This window comes from Schistocerca gregaria, chromosome 4 (genome assembly GCF_023897955.1).
Source record: "Schistocerca gregaria isolate iqSchGreg1 chromosome 4, iqSchGreg1.2, whole genome shotgun sequence".
In the NCBI taxonomy this organism is placed as follows: domain Eukaryota; kingdom Metazoa; phylum Arthropoda; class Insecta; order Orthoptera; family Acrididae; genus Schistocerca; species Schistocerca gregaria.
Window position 1 is genome coordinate 518,731,741 of NC_064923.1, and position 15,318 is coordinate 518,747,058.

Here is a 15,318-nt window from a genome sequence, read left to right on the forward strand (position 1 = left end):
GGACGCAGAACGCTCAACACAAAAGCTTTGCCAACCTTTACTGCATACATGACCCTTTCAGCGTCACCGTTCGATTGTCCTGCAGAGTGAATGGTCTCCATTTTTTTACAACACCAAAACGCTGCTTTTAAATCACACTTTACTTTGCTGCAACTAGTTACGACTTTTTGAGATCATCCGACATACTTTACAGTATTAAGTGACTCAAACCATGTCTCCATTATTACAATGTATGTTTTCAAACTACAGAAAAGGGTCATAGGAATAATGACCAAAAATAGTAATGGTCCTCATTGTGAAGGTCTGTTAAGAAAATTGAGAACAATAAATATAAAACACGAAGCAGTGTTTTCCAAAAATAAGCTCCGTCCGAACAGGCCTTGGAAGGCCCAACGGTGCCGACCGGCCGCCGTGTCATCCTCAGCCCACAGGCGTCACTGAGTGCGGATATGGAGGGGCATGTCATCAGCACACCGCTCTCTCGGCGGTGTGTCAGTTTCCGAGACCGGAGCCGCTACTTCTCAGTCAAGTAGCTCCTCAATTTGCCTCACCAGGGCTGAGTGCGCCCTTCTTGCCAACAGCGCTCGGCAGACCGATGGTCACCCATCCAAGTGCTAGCCCAGCCCCACAGCGCTTAACTTCGGTGATCTGACGGGAACCGGTGTTATCACTGCGGCAAGGCCGTTGGCAGAACAGTGTCTTCTACCTATGAATAAAATTGTACAATAAATTGCCCAAGGAGATTAAAGAGGTTACTGAAACAAATTTATTTAAAAAGCCAGTTAAAAGTACGTGTTAATGAATCCATTTCATACAGTGAATGATTAGACAACACAGAGTTCAGGTTTGGTGAAAAATACAACACTTATAAATAATAATAACGATAACAAAACGTTTATCATTTCACGTATCACTTACACACTATTCTTTTCTTCACTGGAAACTTTCTCCCGAAAACTATGCACTACATTATATTAATACCTTATTTTCTGTCTAATCTCAACACGTCGCCTATTACAGAGGGATGCTGACTCAGTTTTTAACGCTATCAAATGGCAGGCTGTGGTATCCAAAATGGAATCGGATGTCACAACTACAGCCTTTACATCAGCTGATAGTGTGTGAGTGTAACGGTATGATAAATGTGGATATGTGCGTGTAGTGTGTGCAGTGGAGGGAGTTAGAAGTGAATGCACAGGGTAGCGCTTGCATTTTACATTATTACATTACTTCTCCATAAAATAGTACTGTACATTATAGATAAACAGAATGAGGTACAACTATTTTTAACAAACAGGTATGCAGTAAAAGTTTGGCAAAGCTTCTGTGTTAAGCGTTCTGCGTCCTACAGGCTTTTCCTTAAGGGTGGAGGTTCCAATCTTCATCAAGCCATCCTGATTTACGCTTTTCGTGCTTTCATAAATTACTTAAAGCAAATGTGACGGTTCCTACTACACGGGCGACTACCCGTTCCATCCTTGTCAAACTTGACGAAAAAGTATGTTAATATCTGTATTAATCAATTACGTTGTTTCTGTTTCCGTAATACCAAGACGCGTCCATGTCCCTGTAAAAGTGATCTACTGATTAATAAAACTACTACTACTTCTTAACATACGAGTACATGTAGAGTACATATTGCAATGCTGGACGAAAGGATATTTTTTTTTTTTTTTTTTTTTTTGCTGTAAGCTGTAAAATCTGGCAAACGTTCCCGAAAAGTTAAAACCAGAGATAGAGAAATACTTCTTTAACGGAATTTTCAAGTGCTACGTATAAAGAATGCTTTTATTGACGTTCAAATCTCTCAGAGGTCTAACGGTCTGCGCTTTAACAACCTGGAGAACTGCGATTTGTAGTTTGAGTTGCCAATTAGGGATCACAGTATAGTAAAGTTAGCGACTGCCATCTGGTCAGTACCATGATGGTTTAGAGAAATGTTATCTGTTATCAAATGCGCTTTCATAGCGTCTGCAATTTCTTTCCTATTCGTCCAAAATTTGTAGTTCATCCTCAACAGATTTTTTTTTAACAGATGAAATCAACAACTGTAACCTAAAAACACAGCATTCCTTGTCCTCGTTCGGACAATTTTCCAACATTTTTATTCGAATTATGCATCCCAACGCTTTTTCCCAAACATCAATATCGGCCGCCTCCTCTCTGCGTTTATTGTGCATCTCACACGCAACGCCTCACCGATGAAGCTGTTTTCTGCGCGAGCTCTCCTTCAAAACAGACTTTTTCTTTATTTCTCAAATATTTGAGAGCACTCTATATAATGAACGTAAAAGCAAGATAGTCAAAGGCTTTGCAAGTGAGCAAGCAACGACTGTGCCGCGTTCAGAGCCGCTAGCAACATTTCTCCTGTCAGCTCAACTCGTACACAAAAGGATGCTCTTCATACGGCCGTGTCATATATGCTCTGTTTCCCAAGGATAAAAAAATAACTCCTGGCGACACATGTGGCGCATTCTCTCTAGTTTTTAACTTGGGACTGCGTCAGGTAAGAGGCGAAGTGATAGGTACAAGCTGACACTGATGAAACTACAAGTACTTTGTGAGCGCGCAACTTGCCGTCCTATTTAGCGGAGTGTGGAATTCAGAGGTAAGCGGAACGTGGTGAAAAGACACTGCTGCATGCACGCAAGGAACAATGTATCCCATATAATATACGGTGTAGAAATGACATCACTGGTCAGAATGACGCCAAATAGCAACGGAACGTTATCGGAGAAGGCGGCCGGAGTAGCCGAGCGGTTCTAGGCGCTTCAGTCTGGAACCTCGCGCCCGCTACGGTTGCAGGTTCGAATCCTGCCTCGGGCATGGATGTGTGATGTTAAGTCCCACAGAGCTCAGAGCCATTTCTACCATTTGTTAAGTTCCATAGTGCTCAGAGCCATTTGAACCATTTTTTTCTTATCGGAGAAGGCGGGAAACGTATGACAGAAGAAAAAAAAATATTGTGAAAATTGATCAACAGATGGCGCTGTATGTGTCAGAGTAGGTAAATGAAAACATGTGCACGACCCATTGAAGTTGGTATAAACACGCCAGGTACACAGAAGAGCGAAGAAACGAATTGATTCAACGTCAGTGGAAGCAGTGGCCACAGCAAAGCAGGAGAAGACGAATGGTGGTGTACAAACGTGTAGCGCACGGAGAACTGCCCGGACATTGGACATACCAGTCAGCATTGAAGCAGCTGTTGCAGCACCATTTCTGAAATGCTAGAACTATCAGCCGCCATTTCCCTACAGCCTGGCCGTTCCGAGCACCTGATCTTAACCCGTGTGACTTATGGCTGTGGGGCCATCTGAAAAATATTTTGTTCAGTGTTCCGATTGCAAACATTGCTACATTGAAGGCACGTATTGCGCAACACATTCTGAACGTGACCGCGGAAAAACTTCGATCAGTTGAGGAACGTGCTGTTTATCGATTTCAGCTTGTTGCAGAAAACTGTGGACAGCACACTGAACATGTTTTGCGCCAGTCACACGGAAATTACTAATGCAATTTGATTTTCACTCATGTTCTTTATACGGTTTTTGGCCTCAGGACAATTAGACAGCGGTTTTCCCGTCCGATGTAATAATACCTTGCTGTGGTGGATAGGATTACGTAACTAACAGTAAGACAACTGTACACCCATGTACAGCGTCAAACGTACGTCTTAGGTGATGTTGTATGTTTCATTTGGCATTTGTAGTCGATGCAGTCATCATGATGCATACAGCGCCAACAACTGCTACACTTTGTAAGTATTTATTTTTTTCTGCTATAAGTTTTCCCCCTTCTCCGAGAATATTCCGCTGCAATTTGACGTCATTCTGACCCGTCGTGTTATTTCTACAGCGGTTAGAAAGTTTAATTATAACCACCCTTACTTTGCTAGACGTATAACAGTCTCAATCTAAAAGAACAGAGATATAAGATAAAATGTTTACAGGAAAGCAGATTCATGTCCATTCACGCAACACCCTACACTGCCTCCTTTGAGAACAGAAGTAACTTGTTATATGATCAGAAGCCCACCCTGATTAACTATTAGCCGGCCGCGGTGGTCTCGCGGTTAAGGCGCTCAGTCCGGAACCGCGCGACTGCTACGGTCGCAGGTTCGAATCCTGCCTCGGGCATGGATGTGTGTGCTGTACTTAGGTTAGTTAGGTTTAAGTAGTTCTAAGTTCTAGGGGACTGATGACCACAGATGTTAAGTCCCATAGTGCTCAGAGCCATTTGAACCATTTTTTGATTAACTATTAAATGTGAAACTGGCGCATCATGTCCACGGCTATCACGCACCCATTAATCGTTCAGCGTTTCAGATATCTGAAAAACAGTACTTTTATAGTCAGCAAAAGAAGCAAACAGTGCCTTTAATGATTTCCCTGCACACCGCTACATAATGATTAATTATAGAATTTACATCAGCAATGTATCAATCGAACATCAATCTTCGTGTATACTCACAGCTTTACGGAAAAAATTAGAACTAAATGTTAAAGATAATCCCCCAGAGATAAGTGTGTATTGACTAACCGTTCCAGTCTACCGCAACAAATCATCTAAGTGCCTTTTAGTTCCCCATAATCACTTGATCTTTATCACTTGCCCTTGTTTATTCTTTCTTACCAGTCCTGGGAAATCCTGGCGCCCACATTGATTCGCACATGTAATATAATACTACTCCATAAAGCATTCATTCAACTTCTCTTTACTGGTACGTAACTTCCGATTAACACTTCTGTCATATCTTCCGCTTCAGTTGTCCGAGTCACGATTTGACACTACGTAATTCATTGCCGCCTGCTTACTGGCCCGTTGCCCAAAGCCGTCGACGATGTGCTAACATAAATGACGTATACTCATGCACACAACTGCATTAGAAATCCATTTTCTAAAACTTATAGGAAAGCAAAGATCTCAATTGGACTCTAAAGGCATAGTAAGTTTCCAACGTTTATAAAAGAGAGACACAAAACCAGTGTCTCTTCATTAACATTTTCACCGTTGTGTTTACTCAGCTGAAACAACGTTCCTGAGATCAGATAAAGGCCACACGACAAAATATTGCATTTGAAAACAATATATGTAAGAATAACTCTAGAAGAATCCATTAATTAAGTAGAAGATCATACAGGAAAAGATGACTCTAGAAAACAGAATATTTAAACAAATAACTACAGTCGAACTATTAAGTAAGCCCAAGACACACATAAATGTTCCCCCAAGTGTGGCTCATGGATAAGTGCACAATACTCAAAGTCTAATGGAGACTCAAGCAACAAAAGGGATGTATTCTTTCCAGACAGTAATAATCGTCAGAACCCATAGTTTTGCATGCTCTACTTTTTATTTTTATATAGTATGATTATTAGACGATAATGAACGATCTGTGAGACAATGCTTTTCTTATAAATCGCATACACTGTAGCCATTTTGTCTTTGGTGATATAGAATCACACACACACACACGCACGCACGCACGCACGCACGCACACAAAGAAGCAAAGAAGAGTAATAAAAAAACAACTCTCCCTATTTGTCCCCTTCCAAATTTATCATCTTAGCCGTAGTTGGAAGCATACTGCAAGTCCTTAAGCCATTGAACTCCAATCATGGTGAATGCTGAAATGGTCCCTTAAAAGAGACTAGCTGCTTTCCCTCCCCAATCTGAGCAAGTGCTCCATCTCTAAATGACATCGACGTCGGCATAATGTCAAACTTTCATCTCCCTTCTTCCAGTACCATATTTCACCGGGACTCAATCTATCGAGCAATCTATAGTTCAGCGTTCCTGGAATTCTACTAACTGACGGGAGAGTAACGGTTTTTTTCGAGTGGGATAAACGACAAAACAGCAAACGTGAACCAGAATGCGACTCACGGAACCGGCTGAAGCTTATGTCTTCTGTGTGTTGTATGCATGAAGATCTGTTGCTGTATACCGCCTGAGAGCAAGTGACGACACTTTAAACATCTGTCGATGAAGAACATTAACACAATATGAACCTTCTTTGGTTGTTCTGCACACTTCTGAAATAAGACGTTTTTTTCACATACTTCCCTAACGCTGCAGTAGAAGTTTCTTTTTTGCACCTAGTTTCGAAATTATCGCCATCCTTTCTCGGCAGACTCCGAAGTTCAAACTGGTGTACACCAGGTATCTAAAATTACAAAGTATGGTAAATACACAGCGCTGAGTATATGTTTAGCATGCATTTTAATTATGGACATGTGCCATCAGCCGATAAGTTTTCTCCATAAGCACAGTAAAAATATATATCAAACAGACGTTGTTCAGTTACCATGGGGCACCATGCAGCTTGATTACCTTTCTTGTAACTTTGTTCGTTACGAAGAAGTGAACACCAGTACGCCTTCTTAAATAACTTCTCATATTTTAACTACCTCTTCGCAAGACCTGTTCATGTGTACAGTGTACTCACACCAATCTTAAACAGAAGTTGGTTGTGTGACTTTACGTTGTACATTTTCCTTGTGTTGCCATTTGTTTACTGCCAGCTCCAGCAAGTGAACAGTTGCTTTACCCAGGTACCTGCACAGTGTGAGCCAAAATCAGTTTTGTCTTATGTTTTTAATAGAGTCATGTTTTCGTAAATGGTACAGTGTGACCCGTTTCTGATTAGGTCTTGAGAAGAGGAAGTGAATCAGCGAATAAAAATGTGGGGTACATTTTAAAAAAGACATGCTGCTGATCAGATCTACGCAAGGAAATAAATTTCAAGAAAGGCAATCATGCTGGTTAATACGCTCTTGATAGCTAAACGTTAGTTTCATACATTTTTCATTTTACTTCTGGACAAGATGTTACTTGGGTTGTCGAGATAAATTAAGAATACTACACTCCTGGAAATTGAAATAAGAACACCGTGAATTCATTGTCCCAGGAAGGGGAAACTTTATTGACACATTCCTGGGGTCAGATACATCACATGATCACACTGACAGAACCACAGGCACATAGACACAGGCAACAGAGCATGCACAATGTCGGCACGAGTACAGTGTATATCCACCTTTCGCAGCAATGCAGGCTGCTATTCTCCCATGGAGACGATCGCAGAGATGCTGGATGTAGTCCTGTGGAACGGCTTGCCATGCCATTTCCACCTGGCGCCTCAGTTGGACCAGCGTTCGTGCTGGACGTGCAGACCGCGTGAGACGACGCTTCATCCAGTCCCAAACATGCTCAATGGGGGACAGATCCGGAGATCTTGCTGGCCAAGGTAGTTGACTTACACCTTCTAGAGCACGTTGGGTGGCACGGGATTCATGCGCACGTGCATTGTCCTGTTTGAACAGCAAGTTCCCTTGCCGGTCTAGGAATGGTAGAACGATGGATTCGATGACGGTTTGGATGTACCTTGCACTATTCAGTGTCCCCTCGACGATCACCAGAGGTGTACGGCCAGTGTAGGAGATCGCTCCCCACACCATGATGCCGGGTGTTAGCCCTGTGTGCCCCGGTCGTATGCAGTCCTGATTGTGGCACTCACCTGCACGGCACCAAACACGCATACGACCATCATTGGCACCAAGGCAGAAGCGACTCTAATCGCTGAAGACGACACGTCTCCATTCGTCCCTCCATTCACGCCTGTCGCGACACCACTGGAGGCGGGCTGCACGATGTTGGGGCGTGAGCGGAAGACGGCCTAACGGTGTGCGGGACCGTAGCCCAGCTTCATGGAGACGGTTCCGAATGGTCATCGCCGATACCCCAGGAGCAACAGTGTCCCTAATTTGCTGGGAAGTGGCGTTGCGGTCCCCTACGGCACTGCGTAGGATCCTACAGTCTTGGCGTGCATCCGTGCGTCGCTGCGGTCCGGTCCCAGGTCGACGGGCACGTGCACCTTCCGCCGACCACTGGCGACAACATCGATGTAGTGTGGAGACCTCACGCCCCACGTGTTGAGCAATTCGGCGGTACGTCCACCCGGCCTCCCGCATGCCCACTATACACCCTCGCTCAAAGTCCGTCACCTGCACATACGGTTCACGTCCACGCTGTCGCGGCATGCTACCAGTGTTAAAGACTGCGATGGAGCTCCGTATGCCACGGCAAACTGGCTGACACTGACGGCGGCGGTGCCCAAATGCTGCGCAGCTAGCGCCATTCAACGGCCAACACCGCGGTTCCTGGTGTGTCCGCTGCGCCGTGCGTGTGATCATTGCTTGTACAGCCCTCTCGCAGTGTCGGGAGCAAGTATGGTGGGTCTGACACACCGGTGTCAATGTGTTCTTTTTTCTATTTCCAGGAGTGTATATCCTACGAGAGACATTCAATAAGCAACACAACACTTTTTTTCTCGACTATTTTTGGCTGAAGAATTGCAGAATTTGTTCTGGGAAATCATGGAATATTCTAGCTTCAGCCTCTATAGTTTCATGAACTTCCGATAGGTTGCAGCGTTATACGTAGCCTTCAGAATGGCGTCTGTTACGGAGGCGCGTTTCTAGCAGAGAACTGTCAATGAGCTTCTTTTGGCGGAAAACAAGAGCATCGCAGATATTCGTAGGGGCTTGCAGAATGTCTGTGGAGACCGGACAGTGAATAAAAACACGATCAGTCGTTGGGCGACGCGTCTATCAACAGCGCAACAAGGTAGCGCAAACCTGTTCAACATCGCACGCTCCGGCCTGCCGCATACAGCTGTGACTCCGATGTTGAAACGTGCCGCCACTATTATTCGAGGTGGTCGACGAATCTCAATAAAACATCTCGATTCTCAACTGCATGTCTCTGTTGGTAGTGCTGACACACTCGTCCACCAGTTGGGGTACTCAAAGGTGTCTGCCCTCTAGGTTCCTCGCCACATAACAGGAGATCATAAAAGCCAATGAAGGATCATCTGTGCGGAATCGCTTGCTCGTGTCCATTGTTTGTCGAACATCTTCACAGGCGAACATGGGTTCATCACTTCGGACAGAAAACATAACAACAATCCATGCAGTGGACTTCCATCTTCTTGGCCCAATGAAGATCGTGCACCGCGGGAAGCAGTGCGTATATGGAGGGATGTTACTAATGCAGCAAGACGTTGGCCTAGATGTCGACCAGTAGAGTGGTATCATGCGGTCAAACTTCTCCTCCTCCTCCCCCCCCCCCCCCCCCGCCCTCCCAGTAAGATGGCTTAAGGCAGTCGCATTATACGGAGATTATCTTCAATAAAGGCTTTTACAGCAAAAGCCTTGCGGGATTAGCCGAGCGGTCTTAAGCGCTGCAGTCATGGACTCTGCGGCTGATCCGGGAGGAGGTTCGAGTCCTCCCTCGTGCATGGGTGTGTATGTTTGTCCTTAGGATAATTTAGGTTAAGTAGTGTGTAAGCTTAGAGACTGATGAGCTTAGCAGCTAAGTCCAATTCGATTTGACACTTTTTTTTTACAGTTAAAATAGTGAGGAATAATATGGTGTACTGAAATCCTGAATAAAAATAACCAGCCTTCAGGAAAAATTGTATTGCATTGCTTATTGAACGCCCCTCGCATATTGATAATATGTGTCTTCCAGTTGACGAAAGAGCGTAAACTTGTTGCGGCAATATAAAACTCTATAGCAGCTTTGTGTCGTAGACCCAACGTATATATATATATATATATATATATATATATATATATATATATATATATATATAAACAAAAAAACAATATTTTGAAACCAAGGTGATGATTATCTAGGAGTTTCCGGTTTTGAAAATAAATTCGCTGGGTTGTTGGCGAATATTTTCGGAGAACGACTCCATCCATGCGATACAACGAGAAATAGTCATAGTGACTGCCGCGCGGGAGTAGCCGAGCGGTCTAGGGTGCTGCAGCCATGGGCTGTGCGGCTGGTCGTGGCGGAGGTTCAAGTCCTCCCACGGGAGTGGGTGTGTGTGTGTGTGTGTGTCCTTAGGATAATTTAGGTTAAGTAGTGTGTAAGCTTAGGGACTGATGACCTTAGCAGTTTAGTCCCATAAGATTTCACACACATTTGACCATTTGAACATAGTGATTGAAAAATGGTAATGCGGAATCTTCATGATGAGTACGGCCACAAACTGTGGTGACACATAGTGACACTCAGGCAAAGTGAAAATTACTGGAGAACTACCTAGATACACAATTATCAAGATTTTCGATTGATTCACAGTTAATGATTTTTTAAAACTAATATTCTCTCTGTATCGAAATTGTATGTTTTTCAGTTTTGGCTCATATGGCTCTGAGGTCTATGGGACTTAAAATCTGAGTTAATCAGTACGCTAGAACTTAGAACTACTTAAACCTAACTAACCTAAGGACATCACACACATCCATGCCCGAGACAGGATTCGAACCTGCGACCGTAGCTGTCGTGCGGTTCCAGACTGAAGCGCCTAGAACAGGTCTGCCACACCAGCCAGCTTTTCAATTTTTCAAATTTCGTCTATCTCCATTCATTTTGACTGCGATGATGGCAGTAGTCGATACTAAAAAACTGAAAAACCGTACAAAATAAATGTGGAGTGAACGTTGCTTACAATTATTGAAATGATCGTTGACTCTACCGGCAATTTTTACACTGCACTGTAACAGTCAATTATTGTAAGCACCTGTCTGTCAGAAAAAATGTTTCTGATGGATCGCATATTATCTAAACGCAGAAAGGCTTGAGAGTAAGAGTGAAGTGTGGTCGTTAGAAAATGAGGAAATGAAGAATAACTCGCAGGATAGAAGTATGCCGCAGAGAAAAAAATTTTTTCCGGAGAAGGGTCACGTGGCAGTTGTGGATTTCAATGATATGATATTTCATTTTTTTTATAATGTAAGTAAACTCTTCTTGATGTATTGCAGTATCAAAGATGTCAACAGATAAGATTAAAACTTGTTCTATTGTTTCATCGTGTTAATGAAAAGAGAATTTGCTATTCCTTGCACCTATTTAGTCGTGAAATAGAAATCTTCCTATTGTAGCCTCCTTGTCATATTTCACCATGTATGCCTAGAAAAGCTATTACGTTCGTGGATATAAATGAGGTTGCACTGTAGTGCATAAAAGCCACTGTGAAACATGTAAACTGTATTATTTTCCAAGTGATTACTGAAGATGTACAACTACGCAGGAATAGTATTTTAAAAAATTTAAAGACTGACGGAATTACATATGTTTTGAGTGACATACTAACAACTTTGGGAAATTCCTGATACGTAAGAGTCAAAAATGTATTATTTCATCCGCTGCAGACAGCGTCTTGTAATCTGAAGATCTGGACAGCATCTTGTCTGCAACATATTCCAAGAAAGTGTACTGAGTATATTTCAAACATTCTCGTCCTAATAAAATGGGGGTATATCAGGGTTTTTCGTCCAGTCTTCAAAGGTGCCATGTAAGACGGATCGTTATAATTAAAAAGTCCTTCTTTAAGTATCTTCATCTCCTCAATCACACTGTCTTTGCAAGGACATCCAACAACCGACTAATGATAACGAAGTAGAAGAACGAGAGTGATCACCTTCAATAATTTGCATATCCACGGAATTTTCCAACTCATCTGCATTCCAACTCTAGGACAGTACTTTGTAATGATGTACGAGGTCGTTCCATTTCAAAACGCTTCGAATGACCCCTTCCATACTATTGACCAACGACTCTACTCATTCACCATGTAGTCACAGTCTACAGAAGAAATGACCATGACGTTTCCTATGTCTGACAGTATTTTGGATCAATTTGATTTCGTAAGTAGAGCATGAGGAAGAATACAAAACGTCTGGTAAGTTCCCCTCTGTCGTCTTTCTATCTATGAAGTCCGCCAACACCCTACCACAAACTTACCTATTAATTTAGCCTCTGGGCATAAATCTCACGCTTCAGTTCAAGCAAAATTAAGTGTTCGTTGTCTTACACATGCCATTTGCATCATCCGCATACTGTAAACTCAGATGTAGTCCTAAAAACAGAAGTATGCTTTCTCAGGGAAGATGTATTTAAGAGCCCAACCTTCTTTCGCATATTCAAGTACGTATACCACTGCCACAGCTGTGTTCTTTAAATTGTTGTGTATGGAATGTTGTTGTCGTTCGAGTCTCTTACGACAGCAGTTATGTACTAAAATTAACTTACTCACTCTCTTTCCGCCCGAACGGGCTACGGAACACCCAACGGTACCGACCGACCGCGGTGTCATCCTCGAACCGAAAGGCGTCACTGGTTGCGGGAATTGAGGGCATGTTGTCAGCACACCGCTCTCCCGACCGTTGCCAGCTTCTCCAGCGAGTAGCTCCTCAATTGACCTCACAAGGCCAGAGTGCACTTCATTTGCCAACAGCGCTCGGCGGATCCGAACGATCACCCATCCAAGTGGTAGCCAAGCCCGACGTGGCTTAACTTCGTTGATCTGACGGGAACCGGTGTTACCACTGCGACAAGGCCGTTGGCATTTACTTGATAGAGGTACATGTAATAAGTACGCACTTGAAAGTGTTACATCGCCGTAATCAGCTGATAGTTTGAAGTAAACGACTGCGATCGTTCTAAGGCCAAGGGGAAACCGTTAATAAAACTCCATATTCTGGGGATACCAAGTTATAAAAGTAATTACATTCTTTTATGAGTATGTGGTGGCGTGGATTGCTTCCTATCTCAAAATAATATATTCTCTCGTTTAAGCGCTTTTCGTTCTTTAAGGCTAATTCTGAACGAGATGACAATACGCAACGATATTTTTACTCGTTAAATATTTGATTTTATCCTCTGGCATGCTCATTTCCTAATAAGTTGCTTTTCCATTATTTGTTGTGGTCTTGTAGTAACAGTTCTGTTATGTTAAGCAGAGGACGTAGGATCTCCTTTACGTCTGACATGGCGGCAGGTTTTACAACGTGCCGTTGTTAGATTTACACTATGCCGATATAGAATCAAACAGTTGTGTGACGAATGTCCAAGAATAAAAAATCACCCTCTAGATAAATTACAGTATAGTAAGTAGAATGCTTGAGATTGCCGGCCGGAGTGGCCGTGCGGTTCTAGGCGCTGCAGTCTGGGACCGAGCGACTGCTATGGTCGCAGGTTCCAATCCTGCGTCGGACATGGGTGTGTGTTGTCCTCAGGTTAGTTAGGTTTAAGTAGTTCTAAGTCTATGGGACTGATGACTTCAGATGTTAAGTCCCATAGTGCTTAGAGCCATTTGAACCATTTTTGTTAAGTAACGAAATACGCGCTTGTTGGTGCCCCCGTGAGGAGAATGCTGCGTTCGAGAACCCCTTTGATAACTCGCAACACAATATAATTCTAAAGCCTCAGATTTGATCAAAATTCGCCGCTAAACACTTCAAAATATAAAAATTCGCCGTATAATACTTCAAAATATCGAAATTTCCCTTACCATAGTTCAATAACTTTTCATACACAGGGTGTTTCAAAAAGACTATATCTTAAACATCGATGAAGACGTAAACAGTGGATGAGAACTTAAGCATGAGTTTACCTCGGCGCCAATTGTAAGTTCACGGTTCGTGTGGTTGCCGATAGGGGACTCCACAGTGCAGTTAGACGCTAGAGTAGCCATTAGCAGAGAACAGAGAGCAGAAACAAAGAATTGCGTTGCCTGGAGGACCGATCTCAGCTACCCAGTACATAAGAAGACAAATCGGACACATAAACTGAAGTGCATTTGTACTTAATTATTTAGTTGAAAATAATACACATTTCGTTGTAACTGAAATTAAATTTTGGACATAGGTAAGTACCAGGTGATCAAAAAGTCAGTAAAAATTTGAAAACTGAATAAATCACGGAATAATGTAGATAGAGGGGTACAAATTGACACACATGCTTGGAATGACATGGGGTTTTGTTAGAACCAAAAAAATACAAACGTTCAAAAAATGTCCGACAGATGGGGCTTCATCTGATCAGAATATCTATAATTAGCATAACAAAATAAGACAAAGCAAAGATGATGTTCTTTACAGGAAATGCTCAATATGTCCACCATCGTTCCTCAACAATAGCTGTAGTCGAGGAATAATGTTGTGAACAGCACTGTAAAGCATGTCCGGAGTTATTGTGAGGCATTGGCGTAGGATGTTGTCATTCAGCATCCCTAGAAACGTCGGTCGATCACAATACACTTGTGACTTCAGGTAACCCCAAAGCCAATAATCGCACGGATGACGTCTGGTGACCTGGGAGGCCAAGCATGACGAAAGTGGCGGCTGAGTACACGATCATCACCAAACGACGCGCGCAAGAGATCTTTCACGCGTCTAGCAATATGGGGTGTTTTTTTTTTTTTTTTTTTGTTCTAATAAAACCCCATGTCATTCCAAGCATGTGTGCCAATTTTTACCTCTCTATCTACATTATTCCGTGGTTTATTAAGTTTTCAAATTTATACTGACTTTTTGATCACCCAGTATAGTGTCTACATACCAGTTTTATAAAAATTATTCTGCTTTTGCTATAATTGCAGTAAATATTGTACATAGATAATAGTGAAAAGCGACAGTTGTCGTTGATATCTATTCTTTATTGTTAGTTGTATGATCATGAAACCAAATGCCAATAAAAAATAAAAGAAAAAATCGTGCAACTATCCATCTAACTTACTCGTTCATTAAGCAGTTACGACAGTGTCCCGAAAATTACTTTTTTCAGCAGAAAGAAGTATCACAATATTGACAACTGCTTACTATGACTACGAGGGCGTGCTGAAAAGTAATGATTCCAACATTTTTACGTGAAAACTCTTAAAGCTTTTTTTCTACGTATCTGCAGCCCTCCGCCTCTATAGTCTGATTTGAAGTAGTTGTCACTTGACGTTTGCGCTGTGAAGTTGCGGCGTTGTCACGTCAAGTACTGGCTGGAGGCAGCCGCCTCAGCGCATCGCTACCCCCGGCGATAGAAAATCGTTTGAAAGCCTGTATCTTCCACAAAAAGTAAGTAAAAAATTTCAAACCCACATATGATGTATGTCTCTACAATGTCTCTCAATCTGTCACATATGTATTCTTAATTTTAATTAGGACAAGAGTTACGTTAATTTGTTTGAAACCATTTAAATTCTCGTTTTCGCAAACAGCTTCTAACTTATCACGTAATTACTGAAAAACTATTGGTGTCACTGCAAAATATTTTTTTCCATTCATTACCAAAATAATTCACTCGGCAAAGAATCCTTAAAAGTTTTCGTGACGCATTGCGTTTCGTGTATATAAATTTCTGAAAATAGCGTTTTTAAGCAACCCTATCAGCACTGAACTCGGAACAGGTATGACGTTTAAAATCTCTATCTCCTATAAATATTAAGTAAATATTTTGAAATTTAC

General features: G+C 42.4%; 1 protein-coding gene and 1 pseudogene across 1 annotated transcript in view; both read right to left on the reverse strand.

The window, feature by feature from the left end:
• Positions 1-15,318, reverse strand: part of LOC126267197 (uncharacterized) — a 237,151-nt gene that overhangs the window by 80,024 nt on the left and 141,809 nt on the right. The gene's annotated exons all lie outside the window — the stretch shown is intronic.
• LOC126268376 (5S ribosomal RNA) lies at positions 573-689 on the reverse strand (annotated as a pseudogene).